Raw genomic sequence first — 27,449 nt, 5'->3', positions numbered from 1 at the left:
ACTGGTTTGCTCTGCCAGGCTCTCAAGCCCCTTTCCAGCACACACTCAGGCAAGGTCACACCTAGCTGCAGACACAGACTGAAGTCAGCTCTGTGTCGGAGGATTTGGCTAGGGGAATGGCCAGCACTCTGGTGCACACAGCATCTGTAGTGTAAAACCCAGAATAATACTGTCTTGTGCTGTATAGAGAGACCTGTACAATGCAAGCTCATAAAAATTGCCCCCTCCCTCAATGTGTAAGGAGATATGCACAGCTTCTCCCCCCTACTCCCAGATATTAATTGCACAAACTGGGTTTTGAAATAAACAAGAAATAAGTTTATTAACTACAAAAGGTAAATTTTAAGTGATTATAAGGAATAGCAAACAGAACAAAGCAGATTACTGAGCAAATAAAACACACAACCTAAACTTAATTCACTAAAGAAACAGGTTACAAAATGTAATTTCTCACCCTAAATATTGTGTTAGGCAGGTTGCAGAGTTTATGCACCTTTGAGTTCCAGTTATTTTTCTTTACAGACTAGATCCCTGTCTAAGCCTGGACTAAGTCCTGGCCTTTCCTCAGCTTAGTTCCTTTGTCTCTTCAGGTGCTTTCAGCAGTCTTCCTTCTTGGGCAGGGAGGCAATGGAAAAGAGCCCTGATTGACTTACTTCCCAGCCTTAAGTAGGATTTACATAAGGCGGGAATCCTTTGTTTCCAGTGGAAAAATACCAGCAGTGTCCAAGGTGGTACTCCGTATTAGATGACATCATCAGGTGACCCTGCAGTGTCAAAACAACATCCCAGGAAGCTCCTCAGGAAGGTGAGAGATTAGTATCTTCAAAGTTCTATTGTCCTCCTTAAATGGCTCATTCAGGCCTACTGTCTGGTGGGTGTTCCCCCAAGTACGCACACAGTTGTAATTGGTTTGTAATTGTAATTGTCAGTATTCCTAACTTCAGATACAGAAATGGTACATGCATACAAATTGGATAAGCACATTTAGTAGATCATAACCTTTTCAATGATACCTCACATGACCAATCTTGCATAAAACATATCTTAGTTATACCATATTCATATCATAACAGTATTTCTATGAAGAATATGGGGTGTAATGTCACAGGGTTCACTCTGCCTCACATATTAAATACCTGCCTCTGTATTCCAAAATGCTTTTTCTTGTAGGGAAGAGTGAATAACAGGCCTAGTATTTTATAGGATTGTATCAGATGAAGGAATTGTTGTGAGGTCATAGCAAACTTGAAAAAGCACCTTTTAGAATGGCTGCTTAAACTGGTATCCCTAATGAAAATGTGTTATGCCAGTGGCCAGACCAGAGATTCTCTTTGAGAAGTGGGAGCCTCAGCCTGAAAACGTCACTTGATGGTTAGACTATAAGCCTATAGAAAGTATAGAGAAACCCCCCTAGAACCACAAAACTTTGCTTCATGGAGGTAATATGGTGTCAACAAGGTGCACGTAATTTATGGTGCTAGGGACTGGCGAAAGGTCCTAAACCTCTAATGCTTTCATTAAAGGAGGAGTGGGATGAATGGATTGCCAGGGTGCAGTGAAGGGGCTATGTGTAGTTTTTAATTATATGAAACTATCTGTTGTCTTCCCTCTGGGAATACTAGAGAGTTAGATCTGAAACCTGGATATGTGTTTTGTAGCATTAAAAGCACCAGAGAACTGGATCTATAGCTTGTTTGTCTCATGAACTCTGTGAAAGTAGCAGACTCTCAGTCGATGCCCACTGTTTTAGAAGTGCTTTGAGAACTTTGGATAGAAGGTGCTATGTAAATGCAAATTAGAAGTATTATTATTTGCTTATTGTGAATTATTTATTTTTGTTTTCTGAAGAAGAGCAGAGAGGAGCAGCTATAGTTGGAGGAGGAACGCTAAACAGAACAGTTAAGCTGAAAGGAAATACCTGCACAATGGAATTGTGCCTGAGCACAGTTAGTGTAGCAGTTTCAACATGTGAATTATTTTCACTTGGGTAATGGCCATTAATGTAAAGTAAAACTTAACTTGGTTATAAAACATTTGTTCATCTTGTTGAGATTTCTATTATTTTGTTGATCATAAGTAGTGGCGTGTAGGGCAGCTAGTTGGACATATCTTATATCCCACGGCATAAGCTTTCTGAGGAAGTGGGAGAGGAGTGACTGCACACTGAAAAGGCTATCTCAGCAAGAAGGACCATTTTCATCTAAAGCCTTTTGTGTTTACACTGGAACAATATAATATAATATAAAGACTTTGGGTATGAATACACTTCAATCGTTGCAACGGTACAGATGCAACACTGTAGTGCTTTAGTGTAATTACTGCATATGCTGAGAGATTCTCCCATCAGCCTAGGTAATCTACCTCCCCAAGGAGGGTAGCTAGGTTGACAGAAGAATTCTTCCATTGGTCTCGGGCTCTGTACACCGGGGGTAAGTGAGCAAAGTTGGGTGTCTCAGGGGTATCAGTTTTTCATACCCCTGGGAGATGTAGCTACGCTGATATAAATTCCCAGTGTAGACCAGCCCTTCAAGTGATGGTAAGTAACTTATGGCACTAGTTGAGGGCAGGGATGAAGTATGTGTAAGGCTGTGAGAGTTCCATGGAAAATGTTAATACATTTCACAGCAGAGGTGCAGGGATATTTGTGAAATTAAAAGAATTAAAGTTAGCTTAAGTTTGGGTAAGAAAATAATATATTTGCTTTATGGCTAGTAAGGAAAAGGCCGCAATCAGCAAATAAAAGAAGGCCATGAGAATAATAATGTAGTGTGGGAAAGATGTATGGTTTAAAGAGTAACTGATAAAGTGAAAAGCTGCAGTAACAAGACAAAGGAAAGCTGTCTTCAAAGAAACAAGCACAACCCTTCCCACTGTTCTGCTGCTAAGCAAGGACGGGGAGGAGATAAGAAAGGAAGGCCTTGGAGGAAGGAAAATAGCAAGGCTAAACTGCTTCAAACTGGGTTTTTGCTAAAACTAGCAAGTTAGCTGAAGTGTATAGAGAGCGCCATGAATTTGAAGGTTGTCAGACCCTACCTGCTCATGCTGGAGCATGCCAGGATGATATAGTTTTCCCTAGGTCTGGCCTATATGTAAGTATACTGATCACATGCTTACAAATACTTTATTACTGTATAGGGTGTAGTGATGGCTTATTTTTAGGCTGTTACGCATATTTAAAGCAATTTGTGTAAAATACCATTTGGCCTTGGACTTATTAAAGGAATTTATGGTTGAATTAGTGTCAGGTTTCCCATGTTAATAATTTCACATTTTACTAATAATTCCAAAAAGAGGTAGGGAAAACAAGGATGTGTCATGGAAAGGGGGTGGGGGTGTAAATTGGACAATGAGCTCACCTTGCAGTGGCAGCTCCTGTCCCGTGGTGCTGGGGGCCTGGCTACCTGCTCTGAGTGTTGCAACCTGACCCACATGGTCGCAATGCCACTGAGGTTTGGCGCAACTGTCCCTCTGTAGATAGAGACAGAATGGTAGAGAGCCAAATGTCTTTGGTGTTGCAACTTAGCACACAGGGGCACAAAAGTTGGATGTGTCAAACCTGAGTGACCATGTGAGCCAGGTTGCAACACCTGGAGGGGACTAGCTACTAGCAACTAGCTGCCCTACACGCCACTACTTCTGATCAACAAAATAATAGAAATCTCAACAAGATGAACAAATGTTTTATAACCAAGTTAAGTTTTACTTTACATTAATGGCCATTACCCAAGTGAAAATAATTCACATGTTGAAACTGTTGCGGCGGTCACAAACTTTATTCAAATTCACTATTACTCTGAACACCATGATTTCTGTGCCAAATATGTAGCCTTAAGTGTAAGTTAGACAAACTGGTTTTGGTAAATGATGTAAATGGTGGAGGAAGGAACCTCTACTCATGTCCCAAAGGCTGTGCTCCCTCCTTCCATCTTCCATTTTTTCATGGTTGCGGCCTCTTTTTCCCCTTCACTGGACACTCATTTCAGTGCCTGGAACATAATTGGAGATACGTGATGTCACAGTTCAGGGCAACTGCACCTGTATTCATCCTCTGTGGTCCAGCAAAGGGCACCCACTTTTCGGCTTTTCCTGCTCCCAGCTGTCACCTTTCCAGGGCAGAGACCTGCTTCTCATTTTCTCTTGACTGGAGTTTTTCCAGGCTGCACAATTCCTTGCCTACACTGTGATATACTCAGCGAGCCAGACTGCCTAGATAGGCTAGTGTCAACATTTGGTTACTCTTTAAAATCTATGAACAATATAATTGCCAGCAGTCATGACTTCCCACACAGCTCTTTCTAAGCAAGCCCATTTATTCTTAAAGTGAAAGCATTACAGAGAAGACATAAAAAACAATAACAATGGTAACCCATCATCTTATGGGGCCTCAAAAGGCCAAAGTCCTTCAAAATCCTCCCAACAAGGATGGGGGCTGCCTTGAACAGATGGTCCTGTCCTTTTCCTGGATCAGAAAGAAGGGCCTGAGTCAGTTTAAACTCAGGCTTATCCAAAAGTCCTGTCTTTGTCTATTGGTTCCTGGAGAATCCTGTTTGAATCAGTACATGTGAGCCTCTCTCCAGGTGGGGGTACTTCTCTGGAGATGTTACAACCTGAGTGAATTTGCCTGCTCACCCTCCATTCTTCTTAGTTCCTGGAGGACCTGTGGTCACCCTCCCCCATGGAGTTACATACAGTCTCTGGCCCACAATGATACATAAACTTAATACAGGAAGATCATAGAATCATAGGGTTGGAAGGAACCTCAGGAGGTCATCTAGTCCAACCCCCTGCTCAAAGCAGGACCAATCCCCAGACAGATTTTTTTTTTACCACAGTTCCCTAAATGGCCCCCTCAAGTATTGAGCTCACAACCCTGGGTTTAGCAGGCCAATGCTCAAACCACTGAGCTATCCCTCCCACCAAAGATTGCCCAAAGATATTGCAGGAAATTGCTACATCTGTCACATATGGGTTTGTGCCTTTTTTTATGATGTATAATGAAGACTTGGAATGTTTCTATATCTATACACACACAATTCTGCTTGTTTTCACCTTAGAAATATTAGATACACCAGGTATCATTTTCCCTGTTTTGCTGGAGGTTTCCCATGGAAGATACAGATATGGATTGGGAACTCTCTCAACTGTAGGGGTGAGGTGTCAAATCTTTATAAAAAAAAAAAGTTTTTCCCAACAGTTTGGAAATTTGAGTTAAATAGATTTTTAAAAACAAATATCCAGACATCCATATGGTCTTCAGGGAAATCTGTAAAAGGACAATCAGAACCCCCACTTAATTATTTTAAAACTCTCAGGGTTTCTTCATACACCATAAAGAAGTAGATCTACAGGCCCAAATTTAACTAATTTTTTCTTGGCTAATCAACTTTATAAAAATAATAAAAATTGGTAGAAAGATTTCCAGATACACATCAAAAATATATATGCTGCTCATGCCTATAGAGCTGTGTAAGAGCCTGGTGATCAGTTTAAGGATCTTACATTTAACAGGTTAGTTCAAGGAATCTATATACTTCATAAGCCAAATAGCGCTGGGTTTTTTTTCTCTCTTTTTTTTTTATTTAAAGCAACAACAAAACATTAAGAAATCAGAAGTCTTAAGTGCCTAAGCAACTTTTGAAAATAGGACTTAAGTTCTTACCAGGGGCGGCTCTACGAATTCCGCTGCCCCAAGCAGGGCGGCGCGCTGCACCGCTCGCGCTGCCGGGCGCCGGTCCCGCGCCTCTGCGGGAGGTCCGGTCGTCCCGCGGCTCCGTTGGACTTCCCGCAGGCATGCCTGCGGAAGCTCCGCCGGACCCGCCTGCCGCCCTCCAGTTAAAATGCCGCCCCACGCGCGCGCTTCGCGTGCTGGGGTCTGGAGCCGGCCCTGGTTCTTACGACACTTAAGATTAGATTTGTAAAAGTATTTTGATGCCTATCTCAGATGAATACTTTTAAAAAGCTAGCGCTTAGCTGCTTTAGAACAAGGGTTCTCAAACTGGGGGTCATGACCCCTCAGGGTGTAATCAAGGTGGTTACACAGGGATCGTGTGGGGCTGACAGCCCCAAGCCCCCATTAAATCTCTCTCCCTTTTTAATTTATAAGGGGGGTGTAGCTGGGGCCACACCCCAATCAGGCCACTGCTGGCCCCATAAGAGGGCTGAGGGCCAGAGGCTGTAGAAAACACTCTCTCTCCAGCCTTGGAGGGAGAAGGACCAGGCTGCCTGGGAGCTGAGAAGGGTACCTAGGGTGGAGCAGTGCTGGGGAAGGGCAGAGGGAGCTGGGGAGCTCCAGCCTAGCAAAGCCCCAGGCTGCAGGCATAGTTAAAGGCCTACAAAAGGGTACTGGGGCTGCAGAGAAGCAGCCCAGAGATAGGCAAAGGCAACAGGTCCTAACCCCCTTGCCGGTGATGAGTGGTTTACAGACTGTAGTCCGCCCCAGTGAGTGGGGGCTAGATGGTGACTGCTGCAGTAGCCACTGAGGCAAGGTGGGGATAGAGGGTTGAGGGTTTCCCTGAGAGGGGAGACCCAGAGACGGGGTCGCTGCTGGGGGCAGAACCCTGAAGTAAAGGGGCACCGGGGTCCAGGAGGGACACGGGGGCCAGAGGCAGGCGAGCCAGCAGCCTGCAGAGGGCACTCTGGGCTGGAAAGAGCTAATTCTCGAGACAACCAGCAGGAGTCGTCACCCTGCCACAGGGGTCACACTCAGAGGCTTGCTGTGTGAAAGTGGTCACCAGTACAAAAAGTTTGAAAACCACTGCTTTAGAAAATTTTACTATATGCCTTAATTTCAAATATTTTAGGTTAGGAAGGAATGGTATTTTTATTTTGCCTTAAGATATTTCCACTACAATTGCAGATAATTATAATATTTCCTTAGTCACATTTGTAAATATCCCAAAACTATTTTACAAAGACGCAGTATGGGCTTAGGACCTGTTCCTCCGAACACTTACTAGTAGGTATCATATTCATTCTTATTGAAGTCAGTGAGGCTAGTAGTCTTTGGTCTGTGTTTGTACAATGTTTAGCACAATGGAGTCATGGTCCAGGACTGGGTCTCCTACACACTACAGTAATACAAATAATAATACCTTAGTAAGCATTGTGGGTCTGATCCTACAAACACACACACAGGTAACTTTACTCACACAGGTAACATCACAGAACTCATGGGGTGAACTCATGTGATTAAAGTTTACATGCCTGTTTGTAGATTAGTACACTAAGCCATTAAAGCAGTACAAACACCTTTAAGAAAAGAAAGGAGCCTGATCCAAAGCCACGAAAGTAAATGAAAAGATTTCGATTGACTTAAATGGATGCTGATTCAGGCTCCAAATGCATGTGATACACATTGTATTAGGGTAGGTCATTGTAACTACCAGGAAGTAACATTTGAATATTCCCATTGGGTTACATTGCTTCAAATCAGGCTGATGCTTTTACTGAGTGCTCCATTTATGTTGTTATATTGTGAATTAACAAGGACTCTCTAACTTTGAGGCAGTTATCACAAATATAGAGGTATGTAATCTAAGCACCATAGCATCAAATATACCATTTAAAGATTTTGAAGTGGGAGAAAGATGTGGTTTGTATGTAGAAGAATGTTTGACTCATGACATGTTCTTCCAATTCGTTGTAAATGCATGTTGCTACTTTTACTATGTAATTATTGGAAAATCCATTTCATTATAAAGTGATGAATTGTAATTTTTATATTTTTAGTATTAAAAATGAAAAGAAGTGCAACTGAGGCATTTAATTGTAGTTTGATTTTTCTGTATGGTGGCCATAGCTTGGGGTATATATTAAGGAAATTTTCCTATTTGTGGTTACATATTCACAGTGGATAAGTAAATTTTAAAAGATCATCATTTTGATTTAAATTTGTTTTCAGTAAAGGCAGTGGGGTACTTCTGTAGGTAAAGGATTGCATAATCAAGCCCCAAACGTGATTGTATAATTACGTTTGCTTATTTGAGTTTGTCAGCTTTTCTTCAGTTCAAAATGAGAATATTTTTAATTATTTTTCTTTTACAACATTTGCTAAGACTTCTCCAATTTATCAATCATACATAGTATGTAAAATACTGTATTTTTAAATCATCTTGTTAGAAAATGACAGCTGCCAGTGCATTTCTGTTATAATGAACTCTGACAGAAAGAAGCTATGGCTCATGTGTTTAGTGCATGCTAATAAAGTAGTGATATTGCTAGTAAATTCATGGCATGTTCCAAGCTAGTCTGTCTGACAATAACCTACTTGCGGAACAACAGCTTACTAAGGTGATGACAGAAGTGCATTAGAAGTGTCATTCATGGTCTTAACCAGTGAACTGAAGTATATTAATGCTTGTCAGTCACTCTGCTAGACATATTTTTCCCCTCCTCGCTGCTTACCAGTTTGAGACACTTGCACACTGTGCTGGGGTTCAGATGGTTCCTATGTGCATTCAGGGACAGATTTTTGAAAACTGAAGGTGTGTGTGCAAAAATATCTAAAAATTTGTACATGTTGTTACCACAACTGCATGCCCAAATGATTGGGCACCTAACTAGCTATCTGTATTCACAGTTATCCCATTTGGACATGTAATTTTGGTAAATGCACACTTTTTGCATGATCATATTATTTTTATGCAGATCTGGGCATCTGCCTTCTGAACATTTGGCTCTTAAAGTCCAGATGGATATTTGCCTCTTCTTAAAATATGGCCAATTTTAAAAAAAGGTAGTATTATACCAGAGCTTTCTGCATGGTTCTTCTGCATATTCCTCTCCTTCTCCTGCTGTTGCCAATCCCTTCCCTCCTTTGAACCCTATTCTTCTCTTCATATAGCAACCCGCTATCCTCATCCTTAGCAAATTCAGGTTCCATTTCATCAGGCTGTCTGATTTCTCGAGTCACTCACTTCCTTGCTCTGATCTCATTTGTTCCGCAACCCTGAATCAGCTTTCCCACTCAAAACAGCTGCATACTTGATCTGGTCTTCACCAGATATTGTCTCTTTCTTTCATCTTTGCCTAACGACAACTACCGCCTTACCTAAGCCACCTGTCCATCAATAACTTTTCTCCATTACAAGCTATTTGGGGCAGGTACTCCCTTTTGTTACACGTTTTTACAGCACCTAGCCCAATGAGGCCATACCCTATTTGTGGCGTTTAAGCGCTGCAGCAGTATAAATGTTAAATAATAACAAATTCCATGGTAGAGAGACAAGGTGGATGAGGTTATATCTTTTATTGGACCAACTTCTATTGTTGAGAGACCCCAGCTTTTGGGCCACATGCAGCTCTTCTTTCAGTCTGTTTGGACCAAAAGCTTGTCTCTCTCACCAACAGAAGTTGGTCCAGTAAAAGATATTACCTTACCCGCATTGTCTCTTTAATATCCTTGGACCGCCATGGCTACAACACTCTATACAGCAATGGAAAACTCCATTCTGTCCTCCACCCTCAGCTCTTTTTACCCCCTCCCAAAAGAACTGCCCAGTCAACTCCTAGTCCTGGTTCACCTTCAACTTTTGTTTCCCCTGCTGCCCTCGTGCAGCTGAGTGTCTCTGGTAGGAGGCCTGAAACCCTGTGGACTTTTTTCACCATAAATTAATGCTCTCCTCTTTTATCCCCTCTTCCCTTTTTAATGGGCTTCCCCCCAGGACTCTCTCCTTGGCCTATTCCCCTTCTCCCACTATACCATATTTCTGGGTGCTGTTATCTGCTTGGTTTTGATTACCTAATAATTCCAATGACTCACAAATCGGCTTCTTTAGCTAATGAGCTGTCTCCCTCTATCCAATCTAGCATTTCAACCCATCTTTCAGACATCTCTTTGTGGATGTCCTTTTGTCAACACAAGTTTCTAATTTCTACCTTTAGGTCTCTTCACCATTTAACTCTGCCCTACCAATCAGATCTAGTATTGCAACGTTGTTTAAAATGATTTTTTTAATTTGTATTATTGTAGTGTCTAAGATCCCCAGTCATGGACCTGACCCTATTCTGCTAGGCTCTATACAAACACAGAACAAAACAACAATCCCTGCCCCAACTTTCACCCCTGTTTTAGCTCCAGTCCATTGATGCCAGCCTTTACCTCCTGCTTGTCCACTCTTCCCTCAGACAGCTTTGAGCTTCTCTCATCCTGCCTCCTACCCCAAAATCCAAAAACTCACTCCCATATCACCTTCAAATCTTCCTTAAAAGTCACTTTTGCTGGGCTGCTTACAAGCAGGGCCAGCTCTAGACCCCAGCACGCCAAGCGTGCGCTTGGGGCGGCAAGCGGCTCCGGTGGACCTCCTGCAGGCGTGCCTGCGGAGGGTCCGGTCGTCCGGCGGCTCCGGTGGACCTGCCGCAGGCATGTCTGCAGAGGGTCCGCTGGTCCCGCGGCTCGGGTGGACCTCCTGCAGGCACGCCTGCAGATGCTCCACCGGAGCCGCGGGACCAGTGGACCTTCCGCAGGCACGTCTGCAGGAGGTTCACCGGAGCCACGGGACTGGCGACCGCCAGAGCGCCCCCCGCGGCATGCCGCCCTGCTTGGGGCGGCGCAATTGCTAGAGCCGCCCCTGCTTACAAGACATTGCTATCTGACTGTGGCAGGGGTGGTAGTGAGCTGAGACTGATGCTTGACCTGCATGTTCATTTTACTGTTATCTGATTCTCCTACTTCCCAATCCCATTGCTTTGTTTCTTCTGCTTACTGAATCCTCTCATTATTCTAAACTGTGATCACATTAGGTTCCTCATCCTTAATTAGGGCTTCTAGGTGCTACTGTGCTACAATAAAGAATAATCCTGTTAGCCTACTCGTTCTTGTTGAATAAAAACCCAATCTCGCCCCCCACCCACCTTTTTAATGAAATTATGTGACAAAGAGGTGGAGCAAATGGATTTTTATTAAATGAGAAAAAGGGATAAGATTATTTTTATTGTAGTACAGTAGTACCTAGAAGTTCCAATCAAAGAGGAAGGTTGCTTTAGGTAATTGCTACATATCTGATGTCCATAATGAACAAAGTTATAACCTCTTTCAAAAAAAAAATCATTGATGAATCTTTTGGAGAGTACCAACTTGTATACTGACAATGCATGCATGCTTTTTTGATGAGTGTACAGAGCCATATTACCTAGGTGTTTATTTTGTTTTCCCTCCCTCATATATAGTGTATAAGTGAAGGTGGATTGGACAGAATATGACAAATGGGTACAGAGGATCAAACAGTATGTGTGACCCTATCCTGGATAGGTCTGTCTTTTTCTTATATTTTTTGGGAACACTTGTCTAGCTTGTCATGACAATAAGGTCTCCCCTTTTTCCTGGCCCCCTGCAAGATCCCCCAGGATTCTCTGTTACCAACAAAGCTTTGTCTACCCCACTCCAGGCAGTTCCAGAATACAGTTAAATGCGTAGCACTTCAGGCTTCAACTACTAATTGCAGTAATTAAAACTTTAATCATTAAATTGCTGATAGAGATCCAGCCCAGTATGAATGATTTAATTGATTGTTTCATAACCAAAATTCTTAGAGCTCTTACTCTGCACAGGAATTACAAAAATGTGCATGTCTGAATTTTAACATTTATAGAGAAAAATCTATAAATACTGATTTAAAAACAGATTAAAGTTTTTAAAGTTAGAGCTGGCTGAATAAATATGAGTATTTAAATTTTTCAAAAAATGTACCTTTGTGTCACCTGGATTCTGTCTGCCCTGGGGTTGTTCTAATTTATGGTACCCACCTGGATTCCAGCATGCCTGCTATGCTAGAGGCTGTGAGGAAGGGTAGTATAAGACTGTGTATGCTGGCCCTGTGCAGTTTCTGCTCTGGGGGAATTTTCTCATGGGCTGTTGTAGCTCCTTTATAGCTCTGTACATCACCACAGCCGTCTATAGGGGCCTGGACAGAGGCCCTAAGCAAGTTTGGAACTCATCTATTTTTCTGTTGGCAACCAGTGCAAGGAGTGCACAACAGGCAGAATATATTCACAGATGCTCACCTAAGTGAATAAATATGCTGCCACATTGTACAGGCTGCAGAACTGCTTTATTGACATCCTGGAGTAGTAGAAGTTACAGTAGTCCAGCTGCAAGTTATTGAGCAACTGCATAGCAGTGGAAGGTCACTGCAAGAGAGAGAGGAAAATTCTGTGTGCACACATTTAAAAAATTGAGAAACTTTCAATGTAACTAGTATGCCAACAGTTATTTGTAAATATCTGATTTCACTATTTCCTGTTTCCTTCTGCTGTGTTGCCTGCTTTAAATGCCAAGTTTATTATTCCCTCTTCACAGAAATCCCTAGTGGAATGCAGCCATGTGACATGGTGTTTGCTCAGCCATTTTTGTTTTATTCTTGGGCCTTGGGTATGTAAGCTTCAGCAGTTTTTCTCCAGTACAGTAGAATCTCAGAGTTACGAACACTTTGGGAATGGAGGTTGTTTGTAATGCTAAGTGTTCATAACTTTGAACAAAACATTATAGTTGTTTCTTCAGAAGTTTACAACTGACCATTGACTTAATACAGCTTTGAAACTTTACTATGCAGAAGAAAAATGCTGCTTTCCCTTTATTTTTTTAGTAGTTTATGTTTAACACAGTACTGTACTGGTTTTTTTTCCCCCTGCTACTGCTGCCTGATTGTGTACTTCCAGTTCCAAATGAGGTGTGTGGTTGACTGGTCAGTTTGTAACTCTGATGTTCATAACTCGGAGGTTCTGCTGTACAAGCCTCTTGAAAGATTTTTGCTGATGACATCTGTGGCTGAGGTTAGCTCATTCTTGGAGAGACAAATTGTATAAGACGACTAATGCTTTTAATAGACTAAATGATCAATAATGCTAATAATAATACAATAGTGGAGAAATCACAGATGGGATAGAATATGGACGTTATTTAGAGAAGATGGTATCATCTAAATGAAAACACAGGTATGGGTGTGTGCACCTTGTGCACAGTTGTTGGAGAACTTTTTCCGTCAGCGTTACCTGTCAGGATAGTTTGAGCGCCCTCTGTTGCCACACGCCACTGTGTGCTGGTATAAGAGGAAAGAGCCACCCCACGGTTCCCTCTCAGTTCCTTCTCACCGCCAGTGACAGTTGTCAGAGCGATCTCAGACTTGTTGTCATAAGCTTTTCTCACTCCTTTGTATATAGATACCCTGTTATTGTTAGGAGGTAGTTATGTAGTTACGTTTATGCTATGTTAGTTTTAGTGATAGATTTTAGTCTTGGGCCTTTTTGGACTAGTTTTCATCTTTTGTTACTGGGATCAGTACTGGAACGATGCTGGTTTAAGTTTTAAGTCGTGCCACACTTGCACTAAACGTATCCTGGTTAGTGACCCACATTCGGCCTGTTTGAAATGTTTGGGAGAATACCACATAAGTGATAAATGTCACATTTATAAGGCATTTAAGCCCAGCTCAAAGAAAGCAGTGAAGCTCAAATGTCTACTCATGAAGGCAACAATTTGCCCCCACATCGGACTTTTCTTACTTGTACCTCAAGTAGTACGTCAGCCTCAGTACGGAACAGCACCAGAGAGTCTAGAACTCCTCAGTCCCATTTGCCAGTATCAAAGAAAAGGCTTAGATCCTCCTGAGGCTCTGTACCTTGTTCGGGGGTGTCAGTAGTAAAGTTCTCCGACAATTGTGCATGAGGCAGGCCCACACCTACAGTACAATGGATATGTGCAACATATCTCAAAGAACACCAGTTATAGAACGGTAGGTAACTTTTTTTGGGGGGGGGTGTCTCATTTTGGTCTCATTCAGTCCCAGTGTAAGTGGGAACTACTCCAACGAATTGTGGCCATTTATGCTAATTAGTGTTGCCAACTCACAGAATTTTATCAAGAGTCTCACAATATTTGGTGTTTTCTTAAAGCCTCAGCTCCTGGAGCAGGAATGTAATAACTTCAGAAGTGGCAGGTGGCAACTGCTGAACAACTCTGCTCAACATTATAGGAAAGGAAGTGAAGAATACTATATCCAGCTGAGACTATGTATTCACAAATTAATGAACAAAACTCTTTCTTAAATGCTCAGAACTTTATGCAACAGAAGTACTATTCCTAGAGTTCTTTGTGTCCTGTGTACTAAGAGCCAGATCCTGTGCTGCTTACTCAGTTCTTACGCTGGCAAACTCTTTGCCTTAGTAAAAAGTGAGTAAAGCATGTCAGGATTTGCTCAAAGAGCAGTTACCTCTCAATCCATGAGAATTCACCAGATCAGAGTACACAATTAAAGAGTAAATTGGATTTTAAAAGGGGGAAAAACATATTTATGTCTAGTACTCTTTTCAAAGGCCATCTTAGTCTTTATTGACTTTCCCAATAGACTTTAGTCCTTTCCTTGTATTAGTTCCCAGTAGAGAAGTATTCTCACACACCAGCAGTGTTCTAAATCAACAGTCATTGTTCATTGACGAGCTTTACATTCATTAATGCTAATTATTCATGCTCTGTGTACTGTATGCTTTGCATGCATATGAAAACTAGATCTGTTTTGTTAGACTTGCAAAAAACACAACCTACACATTTTTATTCCATTTCTTTTGTGAACATAAATTAAAATGCTCTTCTCCACCCAAAAAAGTGAAGGCAGAGCCAAGAGATTTTTAAATATATCTTTAATAATTTTCCATAGTCATGCAGCTAGGAGCTGTAACCTTGTCATATCTTATAAACTAACCAGGTCTGGTCCTGGACACTGCTGCACAAAGAGGTGGAAGAGAGTCATTATAATGAATGTCTCCCATTTCTAAGTCAGTGCTGAACCAAGGCTGTAGCATATGGAATGGTGTGCTGGTGCCATCTTTTTGTTGAGACTTAAAACCAAAGTTTAGATCAATTCTGTTTTGATTAATTCCAGTTTGATTAATTATTTGCCTCTGTAACGTCTCTGAAATTTCAAGTGTACCTAATTCTCCACTGCCTTGCATGTAGAGTAGTGATTTACACCTGGCAGAGTGGATGTTAAAACTCTACCCTGAAGTTTTCAAGGTCTTCTGGTCTGTGTTGCACAAATATATCCAGCAACAAATAGAAACATATTTAACAAAATCATTGTTCTGACATAATGGCATTGATTTAAATTAGGGATGAGACGATGTTTAGGAAAATTTCATTTATTTTAAGTTAAGATTTTGCAAAATTTTGAGTATCATTAAAAAAATTTCTCAATTAAAACCAATGCTACTCAAAGAAAATTTAAATGTCCAAAAAAATATTTCTAACTAAATGGAAGTCTGTGCTATGAAAACCAATAAATACTCTGGTTTTGAAAAGAATTCTTGCCTTGTTTCTAGCATTGCCAAGGTAAGAAAGTGCAGCAGTGAATTCACACTTAGCCAGAGCCAAAAAAGTCAGACATCAAAGCTTTTCATTCTGTTTTATTTTTGTGATGCTTATCTCTGTTTCATTGAAGCACTCTTCTATTGTAAAGTTAGAACCCACTGTTTTTGAGTGGGTTCTAAAACATGCTCATATCCCTAACTTAAATTAGTCTTTTGTATGATGTTGCTCAACTTAGTATGTAACACAGAGGTCAGCTGTACACATCAATTTGAAAAGTTATGCCTTAGGAGTAATGGATAAATAACAGGAGTTAAGATCTTCAAAAAGCTAAGCAACAAGCATGATGACCATAGAATAGTCAGTGTCAGTGTAAAATACTATGAAGTAGACAGAAGAAGAGGGCTGAGGCCTTGTGTAGAAAAATTAAGTATTGTGTTCTGTCGTGCACCAGTGGTATTGAGTAGCCTTCCTTGAAGTGTGAAATGATATGCTAGCCTTAACATCAGCAACATGGATTATTCAGTAGAGGTAATGTGATGGCCTCAGAGATGCCATAGGCACTGAGACAAAACAATCACTTTCAGCAACTCGGCATCCATGTACAAGCAGAGTCAGGATGAGCTCTACCCTGACATCTGGTGGTGAATTGTGGTGAGTTGTGGAAAAGACCTTCAGGGGCTGATCTTGTTTGCATAGGCACACCCACCCCGCCTAGCATGAGCCCACCGCAGCCCAAATGGTCACTTTGCTGCTGTGGGATCCCCAGTTTCTCTGTTATTGGGGCAGGAAGAATAAAGTGTTGTTACCCTGATTATGTGAATCAAGGACAATGGAACTGTTTTTTCCTGTTGTTACCCTGATTATGTGAATCAAGGACAGTGGAACTGACAGAGGGACTCGCTATCAACTAAGTAGCACTCGCTAGACAAGGGACATGGGTTCCAAAACCCAGTGAATGGAGAGAGGCTGGGGACAGGCATTTGTACCTAATAATATGGGCCCCCTTTGAGGGCCTGAAACACCAATTGCACCTCCTCCTTTCTCCACTGTGGAATATCAGAGCTAATTTTGATTCCATTAGGAGTCTAGTTACAGGCTGCTGAGCTGAATTCACTTTGGGCCAATGGTGCACCAGCACTGAGGCTCCCCTACTACAAGCTGAAATCACTAAAGAGCTAAAATTACTAAGAGCTGAAATCAGTGAGTGCTGCGGGGATGGGTGGGGGGGCTGAAGATCTATTGCTGAGTGGATAGCAGAGCAGTTCGTGGGATGGCTGGAGCAGCTCACGGGACGGCTGGTGGAGTGGAGAGGCTGGCGGAGAGGCTCGTGGTGAAGGCTGCAGCAGAACCCCATGGAGAGGTGGGGCAGTCAGCCTCGGACCACGTAAGGTGCCCCCTAACACTCTTGTGCTGCCCCCCCCCCCCATTTCCACCCAGGCTGGGATGTAAAACTCTGCGGATAAACTTTTGAACTCTGGGGCTGCACTGACCAGGGACAGAGACTTTTGGGTTGTTGGACTTTTGGGTGATTTTTGGGTTGCTGGGCTCAAGAGACTTTTGGGATGTTGGACTTTTGGGACTTTGGGTGATTTTTTGGGTTGCTGGACTTAAGACCCTGAGGGGAAAAGAACACTGCCAAACTTACTTGGGGGTCTTTTGCTCATGGTTTGTGTTATGAATCCTGTTTGTGGTGTTTCCCCAACATAATGCTGTATTGTTTCCCTCCTTTATTAAAAGGATTTTGCTGCACACAGACTCCGTGCTTGCGAGAGGGGAAGGCGCCCGGAAGGTGGTATGTAATTGTACCAGGTCATTGGGTGGGGGCTCGAGCCAGTTTTGCATTGTGTTATTGAAACGGAACCCCTAGATACTGAACCCGGCCTTTGTTGCTGCCAACTCAGATGGGCAGAAGGGTTACATATGTATCCAAATTCACCATAATTATATAAGATGTAGAAATAAGTCACTGTTGATCAGTAGTATCAGTACATTGAGTACAGGTCTTTCTGAGTGCAATGGAGGCTTGAGGCAATCCCCACAGTTAGTTTCCAGGCGCTCAGGCACATGGCAATTCATTAAATGCAGGAATAAATAATGTACAAGATTCCTGGGCACCATTGTTTTTACACTGTTTTTATATAGTCCACCACGGTACGATAGGAGGCTTATCCTCTCATATCTCTGTAGATCTCATGTATGTAGATTTAGTGGGTTGGTGTTATATAAATATAACAGTTGGAGCATACCACATCTTTTGGAAAAAATCTTAGTGATACTTATGGACACAAATCTCACTTTGCAGGACACGGCTATAGAGGATTAGATACATTTCTCTACCCTATTTGTCCCTTATTGAAAAGGAGTAAACTTAATCTCATCTTGTCCCTGTCATGGTTGACCATGCTCTCTAGCTAATACAAAGCTATACTTTCCAATTCAGCCCAGTATCGGAGAAGGATATTCTAAGTAATGCTGGATATTCCCAGTAACTCTACTTCACCTGGGAACAAACACCAGCAGGGAAGGCGCCTAGGAAGACAACAGGCGGGTAAGGGAGTGATAGAGGTGATCATCTCAAGAGATCCTCTCATTATTTAGTGTAGGAAAAGAAAGAACAAGATGAACACAGAAGTCAAACCAGTGATTTAGATATGAAGGTTTTGGACTGACAGAATGTTGGAACAGCTGGATCCAAAAACCCATTGAAGTGAATGGAAATTATCCCATTGACTTCAATTGACATTGGAAATAAGAGGGCTTATTAGACATGATTTAAACTAAGCAAGGCAAGGGGAGTTTTTCTTAACTCAAAATCTCATAGGGACTTCCAGCAAACAGAGTATAGCAGAAGATAGAACTGCTCCTAAACAAAAGAATGAATAAGGAGAGTGTTGAAGTACTAAGACATCTGTATACAAATTCAAGGAGCATAGGAAACAAGGAAGAACTAGAAGACATTAAGTGATAGTGATTACTGTCTGTTGGGCATAAATGTAACCCAGTATGAGGGTTATCATAACTGCAATGTAGATTGGTACAATCTATATATGAGAAATACAAAGAGGTGATGATATATATGCCAGAAGTACATCTGATGCTGCAATAAAGAGTATGGTGGTGATGGGTTTTATTTGGGGAGTGGGAGGGGTACAATAAAAAGAAAAATGAAGGAGAAACTAATGGAGTAGATTGAGAACAGAGAGTTCTTGGACTATATCTCTGGTTGTAAAACCCCAAATATACCAGTGTTGTGGGGTTTCACCTGTCCCAACTATCCGTTGAGTAAGAAATGCAGTTGACTATGAAATAGCAAAGAGTTTCTTAAATTACATAGCAGGCAATTTTATAATCCAAAAATTAAAGGCCCCGATTAGAGCATACAAGTATCCATCCAACATCAGCCTACCCAACCCCATGCTGGGAATACAGGGGGAAAAGGGTATAGGAGCCAGCTACACCAGCTCTATGCCTGTTTGGGGCTCCCCTAAGGCAGGGGAAGAGCCTGTTGGGAGTGTGTGGCCTTTTTCACTCTGTATCTCTGCTCAGTAAATCTGGCTCAGTAACTCTTGAAAAGTTATTCATAAAAGTAATTCAAATCAGCTTACATGTGAACAGTCATGCAAATTGAAAACTAGCTGAAGAAGTGAAGGTATAAAGTGGAGTGCTGCAGTGTATTTGAGTTAAATCACATTGTCCTTAAAATTGTATTTAATGATCTAGAGGAGAAAGTAAACAGAATGTTAATGAAATTCACAGGTGATACTAAATTGGAAAGAATTGCAAATAACAGTCACATTTGAGAAATGCTACAAGGGGACCTACAGAGATTAGACTCAGGAGAAGATAACAACAAGATCAGATTCCGTTTAGAAAAATGAAAATTAACATATGCTGAGAGGGAGAGAGCCAAAATAATAATGTTTTATGCAGACCTCATTTTAACTCAGTGTTCGTACAGTGCCTAGTGCAGGGTTTTTGGATACCAGCACAATATACCGGTAAATAATAATGGACAGCAAATTAGACAAATTTTTGGAAAAAGCTAAAATAATTTGGCACTGCATATAGACAGGAGGGTAGTAGTCCCTTTCTAGTCAACTCTCGTGGAATAGGGCTTTTGTTTTTGGTCACATTACCAAAAAAAATAAAAATAAAAAAAATTGACAGATAAGAGAGCAACAAAAGTGCTTGGGGATCGAAGGGAATGATTTATGAGGCAAGATTAGAAGAACTGAATATGTAGAGTTTGGCTAAGCAACAACTAGAAAGGGCTATGACTCCAAATATTTGGAGGGTGTAAATAGCAAGGGTGCAGAGGAATTATTCAGAATGGTGTGTTAGCAGTAATGGGATGCAACTTAGAAAGGCAAAACTTAGGCAAAACTTCCCAATATGATATGTATTAGACTGTGGGAAAATATCCAAAGGAATGTAGTGAAAACCCCATAATTTGAGACTTTGAAAACCAGGCTAAATAAAATGCTAGGAAATGCTCTGTACAGAAGGATATTTTACTTGGGAGGAGATGGACTAGCTGAATCAATTGGTCTTTTCCAACTCTAACTTTTATAGTCTATTAAATTTGTTCATATGGAACAAAGAATAATGAAAAGTCCTGTGAACAGGAGAGGGCCTGAACTGCAACACTTGAGGGTCTGAGAGCCTTTCCGTTAAAAACATTATTTTCTCGGGTTTTCACCTATTATAATTACTTCTGCAGTGAAATTTGCCTTTAAGATCTAAGCTAGGGAGTTTTTTTTCTTTGCAAGTTTTCAAAAATGAAAAACAAACTAACCCAAGCATATCTATTTTGGGGTGCTTTTTCCTAGTCCCATAGCTCTGAAAATTCTGCATAATTTCAAATTAAATTTTGTCAAAAATAATATTTATTTGCTAGAAAAACCACCTGAAGATTTAATTATGTCCTTTAAAAACAGTATATCTTTAGTCCAGGGAAAGATCCATAAGTACATCCCGCTCTTTCTTATTAGTGTAACCTAAAGTTATTGGCAAGAATTATGGCTCTGGTTCTGCAGTATTTTCTCAAAGAAATTGTGAATCTGTATACATTTATTAGTAATTATTTATATTACTATAGCATGTAGGAGCTCTAGTCATGGACCAGGATCCATTGTATTAGATGCTGTACAAACAGAGTGAAAAGATACTCCCTACACCAAAGAGCTTACAATCTAAGGGCTAGTCTACACTTACCTGCCGGGTCGACGTGGTGAGTTCGACTTCTCGGAGTTCGAACTATCGCGTCTAATCTGGACGCGATAGTTTGAACTCCCCGCGCGCTCCGGTCGACTCCGGTACTCCACCACTGCAAACGGCGGTGGCGGAGTCGACCTTGGAGCCGCGGACTTCGATCCCGCGGCGTCTGGACGGGTAAGTAGTTCGAACTAGGGTACTTCGAGTTCAGCTACGCTATTCACGTAGCTGAACTTGCGTACCCTAGTTCGACCCCCGCCCTTAGTGTAGACCTGCCCTAAGGGCTTGTCTTCTCAGTGAGTTAATGTGCGGCAAGCCAGGCTGTGATTCTACAGTATAGCAGCTTTCCATGCTGTAACATCCCATATGGTCACTGCTACAGCTCAGTGAAAGTCCTGGAGTGCAACTTAGCATACTGCACTTCCGTAGTAATCTAAGCCACACTCCAACTTTCACTGTGTTGTAGCAGCAACCACAAAGCCATTACTGCACATCAAGTTGCTGTGGTGAAGTATCGCATCCTGGTTTGACACACAGTAACTCACTATGTAGACAAGCTCTAAGTATAAGACAGACAACAGATGGATACACATAGACAAAAGGAGAGTACAAGGAAACAATGAGACAATATTAGTCAACATGATCGGCAGTTGTCTCAGCACACCAGCAGCCAGTTCTGAGGGGGAATTTGAAGGAAAGATGTTAGTTTTATGAATGTTTATGGAGAGCTTCTCCCAGGCATGAGGGTGCTTGCTTTAAAATTTAACTAGTGGGGGATGAAGGCTAGTGTCATTGACCTATTGGATGGAGTTGACATCTTGATAGCAAATGGGAGATGATTGGTAAGGAAGGGATAGGTCATGAAAAACCTGGAAAGTTAAGATGTGATAGAAAAGAAGAAGCTAGTGGAGGGAAGCAAAGAGATGGGTGACATGGTCAAAGGGACAGGCTAGGAAAATAAAATGATCTTTGCAGAAGCATTCTGAATGGATGTGAGCAGGGCAAGATTACATTTGTCAAGGCTATAGAAAAGGATGTTGCAGTAATTGAGACACAAGATGATTAGAGTTTTAGTAGTGTGGTTGGATAGGAGAGGCTATGTCCTAGATGTTGTGCAGAAGGAATTGGCAAGATTTAGACATAGCCTGGATGCTAGGATCTATAATTCCCATATGTTAGTTGTTCCTCTGCCTCACAGAGGGCCCAGTCTAGAGTTGGATTGGGCCTGTACCATCTATTTCTAGACTGATCTTCAGTTTGAAATGGGAAAAAAGAGGTGAAAAGGTAGACTGAGGAGCAATAAACTTTAAGAAACAGGACATGATTCTTCAATTAAATCTGTGCAGGTACACTTCAAGAAGGCACCATGCAGCTGTCAGGATCTGCCTGCATAAATCTGATTGTAGCATCAGAACCAAAGTCTTTTCCGTCATTTTCTCCACTCCAAATTTTCAACTTTTCAATATATACCAATGATTACATTCGTCAGGGTCCAAAACAAACTACAGGGTAGGATCAAGTAGGATGCAAAAGTTCACACAGTTTGAGGCAGTTCCCCCCCCCCCCCCGCCCAGGGCAGGGGGTTCCTTGCAACAGTCTCATTAGGCCCTGCAGGCCTGTCCCAAGCAGCAGACACAGCCCAATAGTTTTTGTTTGTTTGTTTTTAAATAAAGCAAAGAAATACAACAACTGAGTTTGTTTTTTTGACTTTGTCAGGCCTGCCACTCTCCCGAAGGCTGAGCAAAGAATAGTAGGTCAGCTCCCCCATTACTGAGGTGTCTTCTTCCCTTTTTAATTGCCCCTTCATTATCTGACAGTGAGTGCAGGTGTAATGGTAGGGCTGAGTGGGCCCACCTGTTAATCCTTGATGGCTCAGTGTGAGGTTGGTATACCCCATCACAAGACCCAAATCTCCAGTCTTGAGACTGCAATCTTTGATCAGTGCTCTGTGTTCAGCCTTACAGGAGATGATTCTCCTGATAATCTAAATTCTAAACCAAAACACAAGATACACTGAAGGCCTCCATGAATCAATCACTATGTCAAATAGCAGCTCACAAGACATAAATTATTAAGTGAAGCCTGTTGACTAGTTACACATTTTCACCAACCCCCAATGGCACTGATGGCAGTGGACTAACCATTTAGTTACTGTTAGGGTTAGACTTGATACTGTATATTTGTTTGTTAAGAAGTTATGAATGGCTTTAATTACTTATCACTAAGAGTTAATATAGATTGCAGTAACAGTCTAATACTATTTTCACTCACTATAAATAAAACAGTTTGTATCATTCTGTAGATTTAGGGCTATGAATAGGGAGCTGCATATTCTATACTTAAGAGATCACAGAATTTGTTTAGTTTCTTTAGGGGAGAGCATGCCTGGACAGCAGTTCCAGGATTAATAGTCAGTCCTACTTTAGTTTTCTTTATGCATATACAATCCTTGGAAATAGGCTGTTACTTTGGCTATGAAAACTAATTTAAGATACAGTTATGAGTTCTATATTGTACTTGGAGTTAAAGCCAAGATTCTGGGTGTTTATATAGGTATTACCATGCTTTAACACCATGGAATCTCTTTCCCGCGTGTTCCCAGAACAAATATATCTCAGTCCGTTCTTGCCCATGTCAAGGCCATATTATAGCAAGAAGTTTGTTCAGAATGCCTCCCCAAACACACACAAGACTCAGGAAAATTAACCATGGTCAACTCCAGCTATGAACCCAAAAAGAGATGAAAATGTTTCAGCCACTAGTACTGGTAGGACCAAGCCATTTTCAACAACTGGCCAGCACACTTTCTGTATTTGGTGCTGACTACCAGTTGTTTGCCCATAAGATCTGAAGTCACAGAGATGGAGCCTCCAGAACCACAAGGGGACAATACTGAGAGACCTGTGAACTTCTCAGCTGTGTTGAAAGAGGTGGCACCCAGAGCAACTCAATAACCTGGAAAATATGTATTGAGAGAGCATCCTCAAGTTGCAGAGTAGTGATGATGGTGTTGGAGCACGTGGAGGCGAACATGATGCTGCTGGACGAGGTCTGTGAGGCTCATGCTGTGATGTGGATGCCTCTACCCAGATCCTGGTGTGGACCTTTAGAGACTCTAGACTGCATTTCCCACTTACAAAAAGCCAGGCTGGGGGGACCATCCAATGTGAAAGGTGCCTGCTGGCGGAATCTCTCAGGAAGCAGGTGGGAGAGCAACAGGAGAAGGTGGCCAGGCTGAGGAGCATCCATGCCCACAAGGAATTCCTCGAGAGTACTTATATGGAGACATCCAAGGCTGAGGAAGCTATCCAGCTACAGAGGATTGCTGCCAGACCACTGGGGGAGGAGGATATGGCTCTGTCACAGGAAGGACACTGGCAGCTGGTTACTTCTGGCAGCAGCCAGTGCTCCACCCCTACTCCCAACCCACCCACCATGGTGGAAAACTGATATGCTGCCCTGGTAACAAGTGATGAGGACCCAAAGGTGGAGGAGGGGAAGCCTTGTACCCCCAAGGCTGGGAGGAAATGTAGGGTAGCCTTGTACCCACCACTCCCAGGAGGAAATGTTAGGGTAGTGGTGATTGGTGACTCTCTTCTGAGGGGGATGAAGGCACCCATCTGTCACCCTGACATGGCATCCTATGACATGCTGCCTGCCAGGGGCCTGTACCTGAGATGTTATGGAGGGATTGTCGAGGATCATCCGGCTCTCTGACTAGTACCCCAGGTTACTTATCCGTGTGGGCACTAATGATACTGTAAGGTATGACCCTCAGCAGATCAGAAGTGACTACAGGGCTCTAGGAGTAAGGGTGAAGAAGTTGGGAGCACAGGTGGTGTTCTCTTCAATCCTTCCGGGCAAGGATAGGGGCCCAAGCAGAGACAGACGCATCCTGGAGCTGAATGCTTGGCTGCGAAGATGGTGTCGCCAGGAGGGCTTCGGCTTCCTTGACCACAGGCTGCTGTTCCAGGAAGAAGGACTGCTAAGCAGAGATGGGGTCCACCTATCGAGGAAGGGGAAGAGCTTATTTGGATACAGACTGGCTAACCTAGTGAGGAGGGCTTTAAATTAGGTTCAAAGGGGGCGGGTGACCAAAACCTGCAAATAAGTCAAGAACACAGAGACCTGGGAGAAGGTTTGGAATTTGTGGGGAGCATGGACTGCTATAGTAGCGGGGAGGGATAGCTCAGTGGTTTGAGCATTGGCCTGCTAAACCCAGGGTTGTGAGTTCAATCCTTGAGGGATCCATTTGGGGATTGGTCCTGCTTTGAGCAGGGGGTTGGACTAGATGATCTCCTGAGGTCCCTTCTAACCCTAATAATCTATGATTTAAGGGAGAGACAAGACAGAACTGGGGGGAGAAATCAAATCAGTATCTTAAATGTCTGTATACTAATGCAAGAAGTATGGGGAATAAGCAGGAAGAACTCGAAATGCTAGTAAATAAACACAACTATGACATAGTTGGCATCACAGAGACCTGGTGGGATAATACGCATGACTGGAATATTGGTATAGAAGGGTATGGCTTACTCAGAAAGGACAGGCTGGGAAGAAATGGAGGAGGTGTTGCCTTGTATATTAAAAATACATACACTTGGACTGAGATTGAGATGGAAATAGGAGAAAGACCTGTTGAAAGTCTCTGGGTAAGGATAAAAGGGGTAAAAAACAAGGGTGATGTCATGGTATGGTCTACTGCAGACCACTAACCAGGAAGAAGAGGTGGATGAGGCTTTTTTTAAACAACTAACAAAATCATCCAAAGCACAAGAGTTGGCGATGATGGGGGGACTTCAACTACTCAGAGATCTGTTGGGAAAACAACACAGCAGGACACAGATTATCCAATACGTGATTGGAATGTATTGGAGACAATTTTTTATTTCAGAAGATGGAGAAAGTTACTAAGGGAGAGATTGTTCTAGATTTGATTTTGACAAATATGGAGGAACTGGTTGGGAATTTGGAAGTGGAAGACAGCTTTTAAAGAAAGTTAAAGATTTCCATCCTCCTTCAGAAGGTCTGCAGTCACTGCTCCCAGGCCCCCATAACCCTTTCATACCAATGAGTAGATGTGGTCCTAGCCCCAAAATATTGGACCAACTGCAAAGGGTTCATTAAGCTGGATATTAATTGGCATCACAAGTTGTCTGCTCCTTTTGGGGGCGCTAAATCCTGTATATATTGTATGTAGTGTTGACAGTCTAGCAACCCTCATTTTCTGAGGAAATCACACTCCTTTTCCCACAAAATTGCTAGTGCTGTTCCTTTTTGCCTCCTAAGAGCAATTATTTCTTTCCTCTGTTATTTTCACAAATATTTTAAAATATAATTATTGCTTTATATTCAAGTGATTAGAAAGTATACATTATACACCAGTTGTTGAAACAAATGCTTACTTTTGCTCATAGAAATATAATACAAAAATAAGACATTGGTATTATCATTATTCTTACTATAACTCTGTAGAGCTATTGACATATACTGTACATGTAGACTGGGATTTTCAAAACCCTTAAACCCTACTATTGACTCCAGTGGGAATAAAATTAGACCAACATTGAACATTTTTGAAAATCTCACCCACATTTAATATTTTTTGCATATATATATAAAGAGAGAAAGAGAGAGAGTATGCATTCCGTCTGTGTAGACAGGGCAAAACAAGTGCAGGAGCTTCCATTTCGTATTGGTGACTCTGTCTAGAGCAGGGGTAGGCAACCTATGGCACGCGTGCCGAATGCAGCACGCGAGCTGATTTTCAGTGGCACTCATACTGCCCAGGTCCTGGCCACTGGTCCGGGGGGCTCTGCATTTTAATTTAATTTTAAATTAAGCTTCTTAAACATTTTAAAAACCTTGTTTATTTTACATACAACAGTAGTTGAGTTATACAGCTATACCCCGATATAACGCGACCTGATATAACACAAATTCGGATATAACGCGGTAAAGCAGTGCTCGGGGGAGGGGGCGGCTGCGCACTCCGGTGGATCAAAGCAAATTCGATATAACGTGGTTTCACCTATAACACGGTAAGATTTTTTGGCTCCCGAGGACAGCGTTATATCGAGGTAGAGGTGTATATTATAGTCTTATAGAAAGAAACCTAAAAAGGTTAAAATGTATTACTGGCACGCGAAACCTTAAATTAGGGTAAATAAATGAAGACTTGACACACCACTTCTGAAAGTTGCTGACCTCTGATCTAGAGTTTTTTAACAAGACTAAAAAGGACCTCTGAAGTCTCTGATGATGACACAGTTTTATTGCAAAGCAATCCTCTGCTTTTTCTGCTGGATGAAAAACTGGGTCAAATTCTGTTTTCACAGGTACACGGGCATCTCTCACTGAATGAATGGAACCAAGACTAACAAGATCAAACCCATCCTGAAATGTCGTCTTGTGGCAGAAATACACCTGTGATGTTAAAATCATTGTTTAAAAGATAATAAATTATGAAAAGTGATCACCAGAGATACATCAATCCTCACTCTCCTCCTTTTTCAGCAGTAATCAGGCCAGCGGCTAATGCCATTTGCAAATGCAGCTCTTCAATAATGATACTGTAGGGAACCCCAAGTGTGTATTTCATGTGTTCATTAAGATAAGTTGGTTTCTGACTGGCCAGGATGATGTCCCACTCTTTCTTGGGGCTTGTTCCTGCACCATTAAAATTAATGGGAATTTTTCCATTGACTTGAATGGGAGCAGGATCAAGTCGTTATGGAGGATCAATATTAATAAGATACATATTTTCCACTTTTCGCTACGGTGGGCCCTGCCTCCTTCCTCTCCTCTTCCCTCATGTTCCCACCCCCCGGGCTCCCCGTCCAGGGCAGATGGAGGTGGAGGGTCCACCCTGGCTCCCCACAGCTGCCTGCGCGGCTCTTGTCCTGAGCCAACTCCAGCTGAGGGGCAGGGTCCTGGA

General features: G+C 42.1%; 1 long non-coding RNA gene across 2 annotated transcripts; it reads left to right on the top strand.

Annotated features, from left to right (window-relative positions):
• The first annotated feature begins 591 nt into the window (after positions 1–591).
• On the top strand, positions 592–27,449 carry LOC120406977. 2 transcript variants are annotated; one of them, XR_005599714.1, is made up of 4 exons: positions 592–805; positions 17,036–17,090; positions 17,739–17,846; positions 26,851–27,449. It is a non-coding gene; the product is annotated as an uncharacterized LOC120406977 (long non-coding RNA). The 2 variants fall into 2 exon arrangements; XR_005599713.1 differs by lacking the exon at positions 17,739–17,846.

This window comes from Mauremys reevesii, linkage group 5 (assembly GCF_016161935.1).
Source record: "Mauremys reevesii isolate NIE-2019 linkage group 5, ASM1616193v1, whole genome shotgun sequence".
Taxonomy (NCBI): Eukaryota; Metazoa; Chordata; order Testudines; family Geoemydidae; genus Mauremys; species Mauremys reevesii.
The sequence above is the reverse complement of the archived record's forward strand: the minus strand, read 5'-3'. Positions and strand labels throughout refer to the sequence as shown.